This window comes from Drosophila gunungcola, chromosome 3R (assembly GCF_025200985.1).
Source record: "Drosophila gunungcola strain Sukarami chromosome 3R, Dgunungcola_SK_2, whole genome shotgun sequence".
NCBI classification, from domain to species: domain Eukaryota; kingdom Metazoa; phylum Arthropoda; class Insecta; order Diptera; family Drosophilidae; genus Drosophila; species Drosophila gunungcola.
In genome coordinates, this window is record NC_069139.1 from 7,592,074 (window position 1) to 7,612,642 (window position 20,569).

Genomic DNA, 20,569 nt, shown 5'->3' on the forward strand with positions numbered 1-20,569 from the left:
GTCTTGGCTGATTGATGGGCCAGCATTTAATGCTTACTGCTCCACCAACCACCCAAAGATTTGCCATCGATGGGGCTGCCAAACGGCCAAGGCTGTTGACTATAAGGTGTTTTGTTTTGTTTTGCTTATATCCACGCCAGGATAAAGGGCAGCTGGCAGGGCGGGTTCGGCAAGGACTCCATCTGAGAGCAACGCCGCTTGTCGCTCGCAAGTAATTTGAATAATTTTCTGAAGAAGTGCAAAATTTGCATATGAAATCTGCAATCTCGCATGCTGAAAAGGGGGCGGCAGGAGTTTTTCCACACATTGCAGTGCCAGCTGCATGGACTCAGGCGCATTCAGGCAGCAGGAAGTTCGTTCTGTTCCTGATTCTGGTCCTTCGGTGTGCAGACAAAAAAAGTGTAAATTATTTGATTTTAAAAATATGAAATATTACTTAAGAATTTAGATTAAATTGACATGATTTGTTATTACCTTGGAGCCTACTAAAAATGTTATTAACAAAGAAATATGTTTATAAAAACATTTTAAAGGTTTATATAATTAAAGCTTCTTGGCATTTTAATTTGTGTATCTTAGTTCTCTCTCGATAGTAAAATTGTTACTTTCAAATCAATTTTCTATAATTTTCAGGCCGTTCTGTTCTTGATTTTGGTCCTTCGGATAAACTATTTGATTTTAAAAATATTAAAAATTACTTAAGAATTTGGATTGAATTTGGCATAATTTTTTATTACCTTTGAGGCTACTAATAATGCTATTATTTATAAAATATGTTAAAAAGTACATGTAAAAGGTTGATATATTTAGAACTTCTTTAACCTTCTTGGCATTTAAATTTATATTTAAATGAAGTATATCATAGTTCTCTCTCGTTAGTAAAATTTGTTACTTTATCAATTTTCTATAATTTTTGAGAGTGTCCTGTGGATTTGGCGGGCGGGCGGAGGAGTGGAAAATGCTTTTAACTTGTCTATGCAAATGCAAATGTTTGTACGCAATCGAGGAATAAACAAATGTGCTTTCAGTGAAAATGTGTGCATGTGCGTTCGCCCTTGTCGAGATGTTCGCTTTGGAAAAAAGTTGCTGCGAGTAAGCCGATGTGAGTTATGGACGGAAGAAAATTAAGAAAACTTCTTATAATTGATGTCATGCATTTTTAATCTCATTCCAAGCGGCCTGCTATTTGCATTTTCCTATTTTGCGTTTCGTTTCGGTTCGCAGCACAAAATTTATCAACACATATTAGAACACTTGTTGGGGAAGGATAGCACTTAAGCTCTTAATTAAAACACTTTGCCGGGTACTCAACTGGCTTTAGTTGTGCAGTTTTTGAATGTAAACACTCGCATTATGGCTTTCTTCACAATTTTAATTACTTCGCGCAGACAGAATTCCTTAATTTGGTGCTCTTCACACATCCTGAACGTGAGCAAAATAATAAAAACGGTCTTTACACATGCAAAATGCAATAAATGAGAGGCGAATGCACTGTGCCACGCATCAAGTACCAAAGGCTGTCAGGACACGCCGTGTCCTCGTGTCCCCCTAGAAATGCAAGAATGCCAGGGGAGCTCGCACAATTTAAGCTCAGAGTATTTAATTTGAAAGTTTGCTTAACAACTTTTTAAATACCTAATGTGCAAAAGCCGGTAGACAAGAATTTCATGTGACACATTTTTGTCGAAAATTTTAATTTGGCACAATGCGGATAGAAGGGGAACGCTAACAAGCATAACAAAAATATTTGGATTGGCGTAGAACATTTTGTATTAATCTAATTAATTATTTTGCTTAGGAAGGTAAAGGAACTTCTACAAAATATTAAGATTAAGAAGAAAACTAAGTACAAACTAATCATCTAGAATTTTTGTTTAATATGGGGAAGTATTTCAATATATTATAATTTTTTTTATATATATTCTTTCCCTCTTTCGGAAAATAAACTTTTTAAATGAGGCATTGATACAATTAATAAATTCTTTAAATGTTTGTATAAATTTCTATTATTTCCAGTCCTATTAGTCTTTTCCTGAACCGCTCCTGCCTGAAAGTGTTCTACAGTTCGGAGGATAAATACCGTATAACACTTTCGAGTCTGCGCGGACGCAAGCAAGAATTTTGGCGCCAAGCGAACAGCTGAGAAATGCCGGGCTTTGGACCCCTTTCCGAAGGACGAAATGCTGTTCCGAGCGCGCGGCCCGCAAAAGTGTGCTACACCACTCGAGTTGTCCTGCCAGTTGCAACAAATGGCCGTGTGTGCGTGCGTGCGAGTGGGTGAGTGGATGAGTGTGTGCGCCACTGCTGCTGCCTCCCAGCAAACCGTCAATGGTAGATTCTTGCAGGCAGAGCTGCCATCATCGTCCTCGTGTGTTATCCTGCCAGCTCGTCGTCACTCCACTCAGGCCGAAACGAAGTCCTCGGCCGAGCGTCCTCGTCACTCCCGTGCTGTGAGCCTTCGTGGCAGGTCCTGGCCGCGTGCTTTCCTCCGGTTTTATCGGCCGTCTTCAGTCGCTTTCAGTGGCGTTCTGGTCGCGTTGGTCTTTGGTCCGACAATTGCCAAAACACTAATTTTTGTGAATGAAATTCGTGATAAACTCAGTGAGTGAATGAATGAGCACGCCTTCGTCAAACAATCGCGCAGTGGTTAAATCAAATAAAGTGTTATAAAAATATGTGATTACTTAAATAAAAGAATTTTAAAATGGTACGAAGATAAATTTCAATAAAACAAATATTTGTGGTGGATTTTTGCACTATGAAGATCATAACTTAAAATTTTAAAATATTTGAAATTCATAATTTTATGTGAACTTATATTTTTGAAAGGATTTTTAAATCGAAAAAAATTGGGTTGTAAAATTTTTGTTAGTAATTGAAATTAAATTACAAATTTTCAAAAGCAATCCTTAAAGTTGTTTAAAAAAAGTCAGTCACATGTTTTCTAGTTAACAGTTTGGAGTTTCTAAAATCGTTATGCAATTTAGCTTTATTTTCATTAAATGTTGTCAAAATGAAGAAATATTTAAAGTCGTGGTTGAGACCATGAAAGTTCAATTAAATTTTGGTCGTGAAAACCGAAAATCGCTAAAAATATTTTTCTCACTTATCGGTGATCAAAGAAAAATTGTGGATTTTAATTAATGGATGTTAAGCTACAGTGCTTTACCAAAATAAAAAAAATATTTAAAAAAAATGTTAACATTTTTCAATAAAGATACTTAAAAGCTAGTGGCTGACCGGAATGTGCCATTGCGAATCTGGTGCCGTAAACGAGTTAACGGAGTGCTCCGCTTGTGCGGGTTTTATCCTTGGTCCTGTTGCGACCATCCTGCCTTCGTTAAGTGATTAATCATGCTCGTATATTTTCCAAGTGAAATTCAATTTGGACCGCAACGTCAGTGCATGAACCACAACAGCCATCCAGGGGACGGCAAAATATAAGAAGTAAAAAATAAAGCCCCGGAAAATTTTGAACAGGACAAAGGACATACCCTCGGGACAGCGGGTCGAGAAATTGTGGCATCGATTGAGGCAGGAAGACCTGCATCCGACGGTAAGTGGAGTTTGGGCTATCATCGTACCGTAAATACTTGGCAATGGCAAACGTGGTTGCAGCTAAAACCTAAAGCAGCTTCAATGGCAGGACGAGTCCCATTGGATTCGAAATCTAATAAACAGTGCTTGGATCGATTTCGGTGCGGGTAAAAGCTCGTCAATTTCCCTTTATTTATTTGGCTCCTTATTTGTACTGGGCAAATTAGTTGCGTTGCTGTCATTTCGGCCAGCACAAACAAGCCGCAAAAAAACACACACAAAATACATCGACCTTACAAGGATACGAAAACAGGACCTTTTTCGAGCGCAATTTTTTTAGTTTGGTAATTTAAATGTAAAGCAGGGGAAAATCAGGGACGTACAACATTTAGGTTAATCATACGCCATGTCGTCCCGGGGCAGAGCTTCAAGCAGTCTGCCTGCTTTGCATAAATTAGTAAGTTTTTACTTCGCAAGCGAAGCTGCCTTTGGTCGCCTTTGGAGAATAAGCAACGGAAAGTAAACAGGATAAAAGAGGCATCCGTGTGCTAGTTGTCCTCGTTGCTCCTGCCGTATAAATCAATTTTAATTTAATCACTTTATCGCTCTAATAAATCATTTGCCGGGCGCAGGAGTTGCCAGCTTATGAGGATGCGGATGCTGATGCCGCCATAGCCCCGATTATTGTTAACAATAAAGCGAAGAAATGCTGATAAAACAAAATTTAAATATCAGGTTGAGGCGGCGGCACCAAAGACGACGATGACGATGGTGACAACGGGAAACAAAAGAAAAAACTTTCTTCATTAAAATTTTTAATGACTTTCCCTCTATTTGAGCAAGGTAATGAAAGTCAACAGCCTCACTATGTTGGTGTGTACATAAATATCTCACAGAACTCGTCTCGTTTTTTTTGCCGTTGCAAATTCTATTCTGAAAGTCTTTTGTTTTTCTTTTACGATTTTTTTAAGCGGCCGACTATTTGCGTAATTTTATTTCCAGCACTTGCTTTTTGCCCCAGCTTGAGTTTGTTTTGTATCGCCCTCTTGTCGATGGGCTTTTTTCAGCCCTCCATTTAATTACATTACGGTCGATTAGGGCGTAACAAAACCATAACAAATGTATCGCAAATACCACATCACAAAAAGCTGAACACATCCTGCCATTAAAGTGAATTCCATTGAACTAAAAACATGCATACTGGTTAATTAAGCGGCTCATTCTTGTGCAAATTCCTAAAGCTTTTGTTTTCCTATTGATTTTATAATTAAGCCAAATTCCAGGCAATTAAAACAATTTACTTGCTCCAGGACTTAACCCAATATGACTATTTTATATCTTATCCTGAACCGTAGCACCTCAAGGTCCTGTCTTCGCACTAATAGATTAGCAATTAAATGCCACACACCATTAACGGGTAATAATAAGCCGAGCTCGAAGGATTCTCTCTGGCAATCTGTGGGCCATTATAATGTGTGTGCGCTGTTGTTTATGACACGCCCCCATGCCGAGTTACGCCCCCTGAAATATGTACATTACGCATAATGACAATGGCGCCCATCTGTGGGAGGAACACAAACACACACACACACACACACGCATTTTGCTATGTTCAAGTTGATAGCTCGCTAAACTATTTATTTGCATATAAATATTTCAGCTCCTCGTAAAGGAGAACAGGTCTAAACACACAGTGGCATATGTAAAGCTGTGGCCAAATTAATAGCAGCCAGCAGCAGATATTAACGATGTTTTTTTTGCAAGACATATTGAAGACGGTTTCTACTTCTAATAGTTGCTTATACAAATTTCAAATTAAAGATTAGGTTAAATAAACTGCTTCTTTTGTGAGTTAAAAGGGGTTATTTTTTGATACTGCTGCTTAATAAGCCAACTAATTTTAGAAGGAATATTCTTGTTACCCAAAATAAATAAACTAAACTTAAGAGTACTATTATGTGTACCCCAACAGTATAAAACCGCGTTCATGTAAACGGCACTTGTGTGTTGGCAAAGGGAAATAGAAAAGCCCCTTTTCCATTTTCCCCAAGAATACTCACCCAGGTACTTGTACCTCCACTAGTCCCAGTCGAGTTTTCTCCGCCTTGTTTTGTAATTGAAATAGTTTGTGAATCGGTTGTTTATGGGAGCGCGTTTATTGTAGGCTAAAAATGCTTTTGATAACACAAAAGGAAATCCATTTGCCACAACGGAATTGTTTACACACACTCACATGCACTCAGAGTTGAACATCAAACTTAAGCCTGGAAAATTCTGATAACCTAACGAAAGCACAGATGAGCTTCTCTAGGCTGCAACTTAATTGAATTCTCTGTTATTTAATTAAATGAAGTGTAAACGAAATTAAGACATTTAGTTTCTAAACTGCATCTTAATGTAAACAGTTAATGTAAAGTCAAAACAGCTTTAAAAGTTTAGTTTCAAACTAAATTATTCACATCCCATAAACTGATTGCATGTTCAAACTCAACCTTTTTTTTTGTTTCTTATACAAATAAATATTAAAAAAATATATTAAAAAAACAGAGAATATATTAAAGTTATAGACATTCGTATGAACAAGTTTCTTTATACATAAAAATAAAAAGTTTATAGATAATTTGTTCCAAAACTGAAATATGTTCTCTCTTCGCTCATAAAATTGTTTTCCATAACGAAGTTTGACTGTTGTACTATATTAAGCAATAGCCAAGGTGTTGCCCCCAGGCAGTGTGAGTATTTTGGTGCGTCAAATGCAAAAAGCATTACGATTTATTTGTGCCGCATTCCTTGATTGTTTCGCTTTTACTTCGCCGCCACACATGCAAACAATGACACAGGACAAAGGACAACAATGTATGCACAATACAGCACAAACACAGACAAATCCGCTTTCACTTTTGTTTGCTTAGTGTTGGCGAAACCGAAAATCCCTGATAAACGTCAACGGAATGTCAGGTGCAATAATTTAGCATTCGTGGGTGGAGCGTGGGGTGCGGAATGGGGAGTGGGGAATGGGGAGTAACGGGAGTAATATGTGCTTTATGCTTTACTGACATTGACAGCAGTCAAAATTTTGGGGCCACGCATCGGTGGAGCTTTCGGCATATTTAAGTACTTACATCATGTGCATTACATTTTACGGCTGTGTGGGTAATAAACCAGCGACTGCAATTACCACAACAGCAACAAAACGAGCGGCAATTTGCAACATTGTTTGTTGGGTGGAAAGGGGGGAGGGGGGTTGGGGGGCGTGGTAACGGGTCGGAGGTTGGGGCACTTAAATAGTTTTAGACATTAGAGCCACTCCAAACTTGACTGGCCACCAAAATTGCGACCTTGTCTGAAATAGTGCATTATTGTTTTTAACTTTTTGAATAGTTTGCGATTTTTTGCATAACTTTTTGTTTACTTTTTAAGTCAATTAGTGTTCAAACTCGAGGTCATTTTAAGCGTTGGTTATCTGAATTATAAAAAAATATTACAATAAATTCCACGTTGTTAAAAGAATTTACAAAATAAACAGTGCGAAATTAGGGAAAGAAATTCAGCTGAACCTGAAATCCAGACACCTTCTGAAACCTTTATTTAACATTTTTTAAAATAAAGCTTGAATGTATCTCAATTTATGGAATATGTTAATGGAGCAAAAATATTAAATTGTTCTAAAAAGCGGATTAGAAATGCCGAGCGTTACTAGCAAGGGTTTATTAAATGTGTGTGCAGGAATTGTGCGTGACCTTAAAGCCGATTTCAGGCAAATATGGGTAGCCCTCACATGGCTCATATATGAATGCTGTTAGCAACGCCCCTGAAAGATTGCAATGCCAAACATTTGCAAACTTTTGCACTGCCCGCAGCACATTAATCTTGAGCCTGTTTGGATGTTTCACTTGCACACACACTCACACACTTAAACATCGCCATTTGACCCCGGCCCATGCGTGTGTATTTTGATTTGGAAAGGTCGCCGTCGCCGATTTTTCTCTGGTTCTGTTGTTCTGTTGGCTTGGCGACTTTGCCGCCCGTCTCAATGGCGGCGCACTTGTAACACTAATGAAAATTCCAAATTCCAATGAGCTGTCAGCCGCCACAGAACGACGTCAGCGGCCTTGGCACACTGCCAGTAAATTGGGTCCGAGTGGTCATAATTTCGGATACACCCCGCCTCCGAGCAATGCATTCCGTACCGCCCTATTATCCTTCGCCGGAGCAAAAATGTAACAGAATGCAACGAACTTGAAATTCCACACAAAATCTACAAATTGCTACTGACGCTTGTTCGTTCAATCAGTACACTGGGGGAAAAGTATGGGTAATTGGTTACAAGATTTTTGTGTGTCTATATATTTGAGTAAATTTTATTTGTATATATTACTTCAGTTTTCAATGGAGTTTCATCTTTATTTATAAAAAAAAAATTATAAACTTAAAAAACATTTTGTGAAAAAACGAATTATTTTTTAACAATACAAAAATCTTTGAATGGTTTTTTTTTTGTTCAAAATGAAAGGTTGACTAAGAAGGACTTAATATAGTTGACCATTTCAAACAAATATATTTATGTTATGAAGGAAATGTTATAAAATATAGAAAACCTTTATTTATCCGTGTAATTTTTACTCTTGTTCGAGTGTGTGCTTAAAGTATCGTCTTAGATTGCAGTCGGTACACGAGTGTCTACGTGTGTATCGAAGTGAGTATCTGCTTGTGTAAGCCTGTGATGGCACTTTACGAATTGCTTTGGCTTATGTGGGCTAAAGGGTCGTTTTGTTAATAACTTATGACAGGCTACCAGTTGGGGCAAGAGAACTCACCTGGCCCGGCCAGAAGTGTGTGTGAGCCGTTGTTGTGGTCGGCTTTGCTTCTGGCCAACGGGGGATGATTAATGTAGCAGTTGGATGGACGACATGGGCATGTGGCCAAAAAGGATTGAGGTCTGGGATATTGATGGGACGGCCAGAAAGGCTTCAAGGGAAGCCAGGGAAAATCAGAAATTTCCAACATGTGATACAAGAGAATGTGATCCGGCAAATAATCGCATATCAGAGTGCTAATGAAGGCTAATTTTTTTTTCTGGGAAGCCAGGTTCAATGGAATTCTGAGCTCTCTCAGCCGTCAAATGGGTTTTCCTTATTTTGCCGCCTCATTGGTATTTTCCCCCGGGGACTTCGCTATTCCTTTCCATTTCTTACAGACTCCAATGAGATCTACAAGTCCCCTTGTTTACTTAACTAATTCCCAACACGTGCTGTCACTTAGAGTTGTCCGCTCTCTCTTCAATTTTCGGGGAACCAAAACTTTTGGTTTCCACGAACCGATGCCTTACATTTTTCAGGCGCGTCACTTCAATTGGTCTAATTGACTTTTTTCTTTTTGGCGTCTTGGGGAAAACTTTTCAACGCCCACCCAACGAGAAAAATTAGCAGGCAATAATCGATGGAGTGGCCCGTTTCTCGCCAATCCAATCCAATCCAATCCACTCACTCTCTTCACTTCAATTTTTTTCCATCGCCCCGAAAATTATGCCACAAATTTGAAATGCCACATGGAAAAGGGCGCCGACTGGGTGGATGGTTGGTTCGGTGGCTCCGCGGCGGTGGCTCAGTGTATAGTGCCCGAGGGTGGGACGCTCGGCGACAACGAAATTAAACGAAAATCGTAATAAATTGCAAAAAAATTTACGAAAATTGGCTGCGCTAGGGACGAAACACTTTACAACAGCCAGCAACGGGCAATGGAAATTTTCTGAATTGAAAAATTGAAAATAATGAATGGCACGCACACATACACAATCCCAAACACACAGATCCAGCACGCACACACGCAAACAAGCGAAGGCAGGGTGGCAAATACACGGTCACAAATACTATTTGTATTTGTTTAATATTTATTTTCTAATTATAAAGCTCGCTAGCTAAAAAATAAATAAGGTACACCAATGAATTTCTTTAATTATAAGTGAACAAAAACTAATATTTTATTTTTAAAAATTAAAATTAAGAAAAGGTGTTCAGTAAAAACCACAATTTTTTGTTTAGTGAATACCATAACAAGCGTTATGATCTATGACATATTTTGATAGCTGGAATATTTGATATTGAATATTTGAATTATTAAATATTTGATAAAGGGTTATTCAAGACAAGCAATAAAACTATCAGCCTAACTTTAAAAATTTGGAACTAGATCTGTTGCCAAAGAATTTAGACAACAGTTGGTGACAAAACAATTGGATGAATTTTCTTCCTGTGCTAAGAAAGATTCAGGCGGCCGCTAAGCGCAAAACGCTCAAAATTACACCAACAAATAAAATTTGCAGTAAACTGCGTGCTTGACACGCCCTCCCCCTGCCACGCCCCCGCCCCCGAACATTAGGACCCGTGGGCGATGCGACAGATTTGAATGACACTTCGCCGGTGGCAGCCGCAGGAAAGAGGATGGGATCCTGTCCCCCAGTTGGGTGGGTTTTTTCCGCTGCCCTGATGAGTGCGGATGAATGTAGATGCGTGTTTTTCTGCCTTCCTGCCGTCATGAGGTGGAAAGCCGAGGGGGGAGTGGGTGGGCTCACGTTCAGGTATTTAAATTCATTTTCATTTCATGCCAAGGATAGACATTTCGCATTTGGCCTCTTTCGCGCGAAAAGGGGCCAACGAGGAAACAAGTGGAACGGGCGGCTTATGAAAATGATGTTCTTTTGCAAATTATTACACAAAAATTAAAATAATATTTCTCATGATTGCAAATAGCTCAGCCAAGCAGATTCTGTGCCACCCCCTCCGGCGGCCCACGTTTTGTTTTCCTTGGCTTGGTACAGTCATAAATATATATACATATTTATATTTCTAATTTTCACCTTTTTGTTTGCTTTTACCTCCAGCTTTTTCGGCTCTTGCCACTTTTTTTGCAGCGTTTGCTCAGTTGGCTTTTAGTACCCACAGTCTTTTTGTTGGACTGCCTTCTTTTTTTTTTGTTATTTTCGCCTTAATAAACTGCCTGAGTTGGCAGAAAAAGAGATGGCTAAGGAATATTGCCGGTGACTGTGAGCAATTTTTATTTTATTTCACCGCCAAACGAAATGAGAAATGCTGAACACCGAGTGGGTGGGCGGTTGGTTTTTCAGTGGTTCTCTTTTTGGGTGGTTTGGTGGGCTCAGGTGGCTCCGACGCTTCCCTTAACTAATTATCTCGAAATGAGTTTTTCGCAGCCACCTTGACGATTCGAAGCGCAGTCTTAAGTTGTCTGCCGTAGTTTGGAAAATGTCAGGCGTCAATCCCCCCATACATACATAGTACACATAGTGTGTGCCATATCCTTGCCATCCTCGACTTCCTTAGCTTCCGCGCCGCGAAGATTGCCATTTAATGTTAATTTTGCAACTTAATTAGCCATAAAATATCTGCCCCACTCACCAGCAGGGAAAACTTAATCAGCTGCAGGAAAACGTGTGTTTGTGTGTGTTGCATGACTGGCAAGTGGATCATAACCCACTTGGAAGGACCAATCCAGCATGCTAATGTGCAGTTGATTAGAATGTCACTCCAAAGTTACTCACATGCACTGGCACTGTTTCTGCTACTGTTACTGTTCCTGGCCAAGATGCCCCGATTAAACTAGAAACTGGCACAAACACGATAAGCCAGTGGCCAAGAGATTTCCAGCAAAATGGCCAAGGCCTTCGGCTGTCTGGTAAAATTGTAAAATATAGTGAAATCCGGCTGCCGAGTGCATTATGTGCGAAAAGGATTTGCGTGCACAGTGGCCACAGGACCAGCATGACATTTATTGTGTAAATCATGTTAGTACGAGTACACTCGGGAAAAAGTGTTTATTTCTGATTCAAAAAACAAATAATATTGGTATAACTATGTCGTAATTTTAATATTTGAATCTAAAAATATGTACTTTTCTTGCTGCTCATAGTGAATGTTTGAACATCAACTAGGTTGGCATTCAAAGTGTTTAACAATTAGATCTAACCTGAAATAAGAAATAAAATACTAAATCTTTAAATGGTTTGTATTTTTTAAGGCATTTTCAAATAACAGTAAAAAGCATTTTAATTTTCTTAAGTGGTGGCTCAACATTTTTATATAAACTTTATATTATAAAGTTCAAAGCAGTACATTTATTTAACCTTGACAAGCTTTTGCAAATAATTACAATAAGAGAAGGAAGCTATTACAACGACAATTAAAATATTGTTATTGCAAGTAGAAAAAAACCAAAAGAGAAATATTAGATTTGTATAGAAAAATATTCTAAGTAGTAAAAACATTCTGTTGATTAACTCTGAGTCCTGGCAGACTTTTATTTCAGCAAAGAACTAATTTTTTCTCAGTAAACTGACAAACACAATTGATGTACCAACGCACACGCCCTCACAGATATGGCTGGCAAATTATTCGTAGAAAATTGTTTTTCCAAGACAGCCAGCAAATCAAAATTGATACGAGCCCATAATAAAACTATAAGTGGCCGTTTTGCGTGGCCATTAGGAACAGTCGATAAGTGAGGCAGTACTAGGGGGTATATACTAGACGACAGCGGGGCAAAGTGAAAGTGAAAGAAGAGAAAAGTAATGTAGTCGCAGTCATTGTCTTTCTATATTCATCCGCCCGAGGCAACTCCTTGTGTCCTTTGTCGTCGTCGCTTTCGTCCTTATCTGCCTTCCTGCAGTCAATATTTCAGTTCGTCTTTGACAGGCCCGCTGATGAATTCGCTTTCACTCATTCTTCAAGGAGTTTGCCCACACCCCCTAACGACGTGACTTTTGGCATCTTGTTATTATATCGAAATTATCCGGCTGCAGCTGAAATTGTTTCACAGTCACACGTGCCGAGGCCATTTGGGAATTTTCGGAGGGGAAGTGGTAAGCAGTGGGGCCAATTCTGATGTTTTTGGGCCAATCGAAGTTCTAGTAAATGTATCAAATAATTTGTGGATATTTATTTGTTTTTTTTTTGGAATTATTAGCTTTTTTAGAAATTCAAAAAGCATTTGGAAAGGTCCTTAAATCAATAAGCTTAGTCAGAAATAATACAATTAAAAAAATACTTTTACTTTTTACGATATCTGAACTAGTAAAATTTGTTTATATTTTCGAAATAAGTAAGATACAATAAAGAATTTAATGATGATATTTGGTTTTAGCAATTTTGCCCTGTTAATTACCAAAGTTAGCTCCTCAAACCAAGTCAGAGTCAACAACACTGTGGTGAACTGCGATGTGGATTCGGTTTCATTATTGGAACTGGCTTTGGGGGTGATGCGGACGGCGTGTGCAGACAATTTGTAATTTGCTCATGCTTGCTCGAGGATCCGCTGACGGAGTTCTTTATGTTATTATCGTATTAGACAGCGCTGGCGCATATCTCATGCGGTCATGTGACTGGAATTCATTGCCAGCGTAAGTCAGCCCCGAAAATTATGCAAAACCCATTAAGTTTTTGGCAATCGGAAGGGCACTCGTCCCGGATTCCCAGAATCCCAGATTCCCATACCCCATTTAACCGCGCGCCATGATGTGATACATTTTTAATTTATTGCCCCATGGCTTTTAGCAGACCGATGCTCATCGAGCTGCCTCATTCGGCATTGGAAGAGATGCGTCAAAGGGAAACTTCGGGCGCCGCTAATAAAACTCATGCCAACTCATCAAAAACTAACTTTAAATATGTCCTTTGGGTCTCAATGAAATGAGTGCGTGCGTGCGTGAGTGCGTGAGTGCCTGCTATCCGGAGACGAAATGAAAGTGAACCTAAATCCTGGGAGTTACTGGGGCAGAAGTTGAGTGGGTTCGTAGTTCGGAGTCGGAGTTCGTTAGTTTAGTGCCGGGTAAAAATGGTAAAAATAGCATGGCAAACAGAATGCGAAAGCAGCGGAAAACTAACAGTGAAAACCGTAAACATTTCATCAGCCGCCTGCAACAAATTAATCATAATCCGTATGCGTTGAACTCGAACTCAGGTCGTGGGGGTTGGGCGCTATTGATTTCGAATTATGCAAATATTTGGTCAAACGATTCGCTCATGTGTGCTCAACTCGACAGCTCACGAGATTTGGATTAGTTAGCGTTTTTCTCGCATGACGTCAGGGTGGTTTCCAGCTGAATTTTCCGCATTTCGGTTTACATTCCGCGGCTGACACGGTTGTCAGGACATTCCGTGTTCGCCGCATGTCCGCTTGGTAACTTGATTTGTCAGGACAAGGACGACTACAACAACGACAACGAAAACAAAAACGAAAAGGGAAGCCCCGCATAGGGAAAAACTTTCAGAGAAATTGGTCATCACGGGGGCTTGTTTCACAAATCAAAATAACTGTCATTTGTGGCATTCAGCATGACATTTCAACTGAAACAAAAATTAAAAATGCTTTAATGCTTTTAAAAGAGTACTTCACTTTCTCATTCATCATTTTATTGAAGTTTCGTATAAGACATTAAGGACATTTTTAAACAGAGAGGAGGTGTTTTATATAGTACATAGATATAAAGCCACTGCTCTTGAGAAGTAGTTCACGACTTTCTGACAATATTTAATTATTAATCACGACACACAGGAGTCCAAAGGGTGGCCAGATGCTGATGGCTCTGGCCGGGGTACCACATGTCGCATGAGCAATATGCCACTTAACGTAATGCCCGATGCTCGATTGGCTCACTGACAGCAGGCAGACGTTGGCATCAGTGCCTTCGGCGGCCTGAATGTTCCCTTGTCATTCACCTTGTTGTTTGGCGAGGAGTTCGCTGTAGTTGTCGCTGTCGTTCTTCGTGTTGGTGTCCTCGCCGGTTGTCGTCCTGTACAATCATTATTCATTGCGTGACAAGCGCGTTAAATGTGTCTCTGGCTGGAAGCATGTGTGTGTGTGTGCGAGAGTCGGCAATAACTTTTAACATGCCAAAGGTATTTCCGCAACAATAACAGCACAGAAACGCAGAGGCACTCACACTTAAAAAATCCTCTTGGCCTAGGTAATAAAATAAATTTGGGCAAATTTTGTTTTTTAAGCATTGTGTGCTTATATCAACAGCAACATGTTCACTCAGCTTATTGCACATTAGAGTAAACGATTTTTTCTAAAAATTACGTATACGCGAGGTGGTTTTGCATATTGAGAAACAAGCTATTAACAACAAACAATTTAACAAAATCTTTTTTAAATAAGGTATGAGTGCAAAAATAAAAGGTTTTTGTTTTAAAAATTTTCGCATTTTCAGACTATTGAAGTCCATCTATAAGACAAAATTGTAATTAAACAAAAACTGCAATGGTATAAATGTAGCTAACAAAGTATTTTGGTCTAATTCTTCTCCAATTTAAGTCGCAGCAATTTTTCAAGTGCAGAATAAAAAAGGATAATTTCGTATTTTCCCTGCTGCCACGTCCGTTCGGGGTGCCAATCCTGCGAGCCCGAGTTTTGGGCTGTCGATTCCGTCTCCCGAGCTGTCTGTGCGAGCCACAAATTAATGCCAGCCATTATCACGGAATCCACTTTCGTGCACACCACCCCGCCCTCCTTATTTGTCCTTGATTGCCTCAAATAGCGAACAAAAAAGTTTATATATATGGATGAGTGTATCCGAAAAACAAAGGCCTCCGCCGTTTCGTTTGATTTCTGTTTGCCTTGGCTGGATTCGTTGCGTGCCATGACACTCTGCCACCGGTGTAAATATTTGTGACATAATTAAGCAGCCCAGCGACTTGCCACCGAGGGATCCGAGAGCATTATCAAATCGGTCGGGGGCACACAAGTTGCAAAGCCGAAAATAAAGCAAACATCGGCGCTTTTCGCCACGCGCGTGATTAAATTTCATTTGTGGACCCAACCAAAACGGATCCCAACTGACTGACTGAGTCCTTAGTCCTTAACTCGCCGTATTTACCGACGTTTTAGTGCCTCGACTCGTTCGGTTTAGTCGGAAAACCCCTCTTTTTTCCCCGCAATTTCCCCCCAGAGTGGATTCGCATTAAGATTGTCAAAGATTTGGAAGCCAGTGGGGAGCCACCACTCGAGCCGTTCACATTGTTTCGCTTGGTTTACCTGCAGAGCCCCGAAAACCCAAAAGATAAAACGCTCGGGGAGCAATTTGGAAGATTTTAGGCGGCGATTTATCGCTCAGCTCCTGAGTGGGTGCCACCGATACCGATACTTTGGGCCCGGAGATAGAAGTCTATTCCGCCGGCTCACCATCGAGTTAATTTGAATGCGAAGGCTGCAAAAGAAAGAAAAGGTTGTTCAATGTCACCGGAGCTTTGCTCGTCTATCCGCCATGCGATTCCAATTTCGCGATAGTGCACGGAATAAATGGATGTAGGGATGGGAATAGGAATAGGACCTCTATTCCCAGATCCCACCTACATGCACAGCTTGACTGCCTCCTTATCGACATGGACAACAATGGCAGCGGCACTAATAAATTCTGGCATTAGCCCTCTTTTCAAAAAAGGAGGGCATGGTACTCAGACCCGGGTGAATTACTTGACATCAGGGGAGTGCTTTGACGAGCCGTAAAAATTGTGTTGCCTACTTGACGGGGCAGCTTTAGGAACCCAACCCTAAATACAGTCAAACTTCTTTGTTGCACGCCACTATTTCTAAAGAGCAAATTTTTAACGCTACTCAATGTTTTTATGATTCTAGGGTTTTGAGTTTTATTTGTTTTCAAGAGCTTGCAAATACCGATTTTCAATCTTTCAAAGAGAAATTATCTAGACAATCCTTGAGTTAAAATTTGATAGAGATTTTAGTATATTTATAATTTTATATTATATTATAATTTAACAATGGTGAAATAAATTTTAAATAAATGTAAAAATTAAAGACATTCAATAAAATAAAAGAAGTGTAAGTTAATTTTAAGAATAAGAAAGCTTATAGACTTAATTTCTCAAACTGCATCAAGTACCAACAAAAAATCGATTTACTGAAGTTTAAACTTTAGAGGCGAGATCACATTTAATTTAAGCGCCGAGCTAAAAAAGTTTTTGAGTCGCACGAAAATTCAATTTGTAAAAGTTCGAGCCCAAGAAGTTGGCCTGTAGTTTTTTCTCATTTCCCTAAGCTTTTTGGGTGCCAGTTGGCAGGCAATTTCAATAAACACATCGCCTCGTCTCGGAAGTTTTAATAATTCAATAGGCAACAATGCGACATGGAAAATCGCTTCATATAATTACGACTCGCATAAAAATTCACCAAATGCCCGGCGGCAGGCACTTTATTGAATGTCAGTTCAGCAGAAATTGCCTATTCGCTGTTCTTGACTTCAATTTAAATTCAAAGACTGTTATTGCAGCTGTCACAGATACGGATACATGCCAAATATGTGGCCATTGGGCCGGGTCTGTGGCTGAAACTGAAATGTAATGTTGTGATTTGGCGTGATTCGATGCTGCAGTGGGTCTGCGCTCCGAATCAATTTCAATTGTTCAAACGAAGCGCCATTAGGTTGCACAGAATTAATTTTTTGGGCCACCGAAAGAGGACCCCGGGGTAATGGAGATTGAAATACTCTGTACTGTACAGTACTTTATGAAATTCATGTGAATTTTCGCCATCATGCTGGGCACGATTTTCCGACCGCTTTTCTTGGAAACCAACTCCGCGTCCAAGTGGGCATACCCGCATATAAATGCCGGTCAGGCGTTTGCTTAACTTTCATGAGGCCATTCAATGACTTAACCATTTCCATTTCGGTGCCCTTTCCAGCCACGCACGCACACAACAGCCAGCTAACTGAAAAGGGTCAAAAGGTTTTTCACACATATACAAATTGCTGGCCTGGTCGAAAGCATTTTGCATAGAGGCCAGACTTGGCTTTTGGCCAGCTTTTATCCAGCTTTCACCAGCAACCTTAAAGGTTGCCTCAATTAAATTTCTCGGCCCAGACACAAAAAATAAAGAGAAAATCCCCAGGAAGCTGCAGGCCACCGCCCACTTGTTCATATGAATTTCTGCTACACGGGGAAAATAATAGCGATGAGATCGTTCTAAAAAAATGATGATATTGTATATATTGTTCCATTTAAAATTTAATAGTTTAAAATTGGTGTTTGACTTCCAAAAATTTTTAATTAAAAAGAAATTCTTGATAAGAGATACCACTTCAATCAATTTAACTATCAATTCGAGAGCTAAAATTGAAAGTTAAATAAATTAAATTAACTTCTTTCTTTATGAGAGTAAAGACTTTTACAATTGTCCATAGGAAAATGGAGCATCAAGAAAAATTTCAAATATTTTGTCCAATTTTAAATCGATCGGAAATTATTGATTCCTTTATTTTAAATTTAACATTATTAATGCTTTTTTGAACGAAAATCGCTCTTTTGGCTTTTTAGTAGCACAACAAATTTAACCATAATTCGACTTTTTTTATCAAAAATATTTTTCATCAATTTTTCCGCGAAGTGCACACATATTTTGCGTGTTTCTCATTTGGTTGCCCTGTTTTTATGCCAGCTCCCTAGCCTCGTGCTCGCATTTTGACTTACTGCACATCAACAGCCTCATCAGGCGTGCGAGTAAGTGAAAAAAATGTTTGCTTTTTTAGCCAGTGTGCGAGTGAGAAATGTGCCAGAAAAATTGTGCTAAAACAGCTAAACAAAAAACGCAGAAAAGACGCTGCTTCTGCGGTTTCTGCCGGCTCTGCAATGTGGCTAAAGAAAACATAAACCATAAACGTGTCAGACTCGGCTCAACTTATGGTTCAGGTTCTTGTTCTGGACCGTGTTTACCGAGGGGCAGGAGTTCAAGATAAGCCAACGACAGCAGGCAGCTGAATTTATGGCATTCGCGACCCGGAAATGAGTAACCAGAATGTGGCAGGAGGCGGTATTCAGCAGACCTTCGTCCTTCGTCCTGCTCCGCTCGATAAGCTGCAGACCATATACAGTTTAACTCCCAGTCTGATGATGACAGGTGATAATCAAGAAACGACAGCACAAACGTAACTAAGTTACAAATGATGTAGACCTGCTGAAAAGAGCAAAAATTTGTAAATTAAGCCCCGCTTTTAAGACTCAAATTAAGGTTTTGTGCACATAACTGTGCTTCACCGCCTGGTAGAGGATATTTTGGGGGTTCCAGGACATAGGCTTTAAATAAAGGAACATTCAAAGGGCTACTCATGTCACAACACCCTTATAATCCATTTGAAAAATGAAATTCATACTGATTGTCAATAACAATTAGGTTCAAACAAAACAAATTCCGTAGGGATTTAATTAAATTATCAACTTGCAAATGCTTTCAAACCTTAATTTTTTGTGAAATGTAAAACATTTTCGCATTACTTAAAGCTTTTAACTATACCTTACCAATTAATGTTCTTGGATAGAAATTATTTAAAATAAAATGAAAATTTTTAAACATTATTAAAATTGAAATTAATAATTTGGAACCCTACCAAATGAATAACCAAAAGCAGATTATGTATATGTAAATCAATAAAAGTCAATAGGTTTCTCAATCCTGACTTTTTCACTGATTGCATTGAATTCAACACAAAGCTGGTACCTTATTCCCAATTCTCTGGCCATGATTGTTCACCTTTAATCTCAATCGCTTAGATTGCTTTAGCCGAAATTAGTTCCGGCTATATGGGGCTTTCTGAATGGGGAGTGCCAATGATAGATGTGCAATGCTCCCAGGACTTCAATGCAGCGAGTACTTCGTAGCCAGTGCAATCTAAAAGCGGGAGACACAGTCACCGGCTGTTTGCATTAAGTGCGGAGCTTAGCAATCAACTCGCGCCGACAGGAGCCAGAGGTCCTGAATAATGCGCTGCACAGTTGTTGACTTCCTCTGTCAAATTCCGTTGACAAAGGCAGCATCCACTTAGTCATCTCATCCATTCCACCTCTACTCCGGATGGAGTTCAAGTGCCTAGTGGTCGCACGCTTGACTTCCTGCCAGCCCTGGCACTCGAAATGTAATTTAATTTGTTTATTTGTGCGGCACTCACTCCTTCCAGGGACCTCCTTTTCGGAGTCCTCGCCGTCGTCCTCGTCCTCCAGCTGGCGTGTCTGCTTGCCAATTAATTGGGCACCTTTTGGAGCCGAGAGCAGCAGGTGAGTCCTTCCCGATTCCGAGGCAGCCCAAAAAATCCTCTAATTAATGTTTGTTTGTTTAGCTTTTGTGCCGCCCGGGAAATTTGCTTAACTCGGTTACCTGTGGATGCTAAAGTCAACATTTTAATTGAATGAAATTTATAGCTCGCGCTGCCAGCGATTCAATTACAATAGCTTCATTAGGCTGGCAAAAAGTTTTGTCAAAAGCAATGAAGCTCTTCTCACAAAAAAAAAAAAATTGATTAAATGTTAAGATCAGAACTTGGTCTTAAAATTGTAATATTATAAATAAAACCCTTTGAAAAGGTTTTTTTCTTTATACAACTAGATATAAAATTACTTAATTTTGGGGGTTGTAACCTTTCATATTTATTTAGGAACAAATTATAGTCTTCGGTAATTACGTCGAATTTTTTACTGTTCTAAAAATTTAAACAATTTTTGTAAATGAGGGTAAATAAATAATAATTTGTACACAGTTGCCAAGCCTTACCTAAAACAATGTATCAGACCATTGCAATTTGTTTTAATTAATAATATAAATTATCGTATATACAATTATTATTAATAATCATATATAAAATTATTTGAATTCACTTAAACTTAAAGATTGCAAATCTTGATATACGAAAAGTAGACAGAAAACACAATAGTTTATATTTTAGTTTTATAGGTCACACTTAAAGTGTTTGTACCAAATAAAAAGTGGTTACATCGTAACTTTAATTTAAGTTTGTCCTGATTGCATTGTATTCACCAGCCTCTCTATCTCTTTTGTCGACAGCTTGGCAGCCCGGCGGCGAGTCCTTGCCAAGGACATGAAAATGCGCTTCATTAATTTGGCTGGCAGTCGCGGACTGTCTGAGGAGGAAAATCAGCAGCAGCAGCAGCAGGAGGAACAGGAGCAGGAACTGCGGCAGAAATTGGAACAGGAACAGGAACAGGAACAGGAACAGGAA

General features: G+C 39.3%; 1 long non-coding RNA gene across 1 annotated transcript; it reads left to right on the top strand.

The window, feature by feature from the left end:
- The first annotated feature begins 2,376 nt into the window (after positions 1-2,376).
- On the top strand, positions 2,377-20,524 carry LOC128251966 (uncharacterized). Its single transcript, XR_008267264.1, has 3 exons — positions 2,377-2,707; positions 3,375-3,556; positions 20,395-20,524. It is a non-coding gene; the product is annotated as an uncharacterized LOC128251966 (long non-coding RNA).
- Positions 20,525-20,569: the final 45 nt, after the last annotated feature.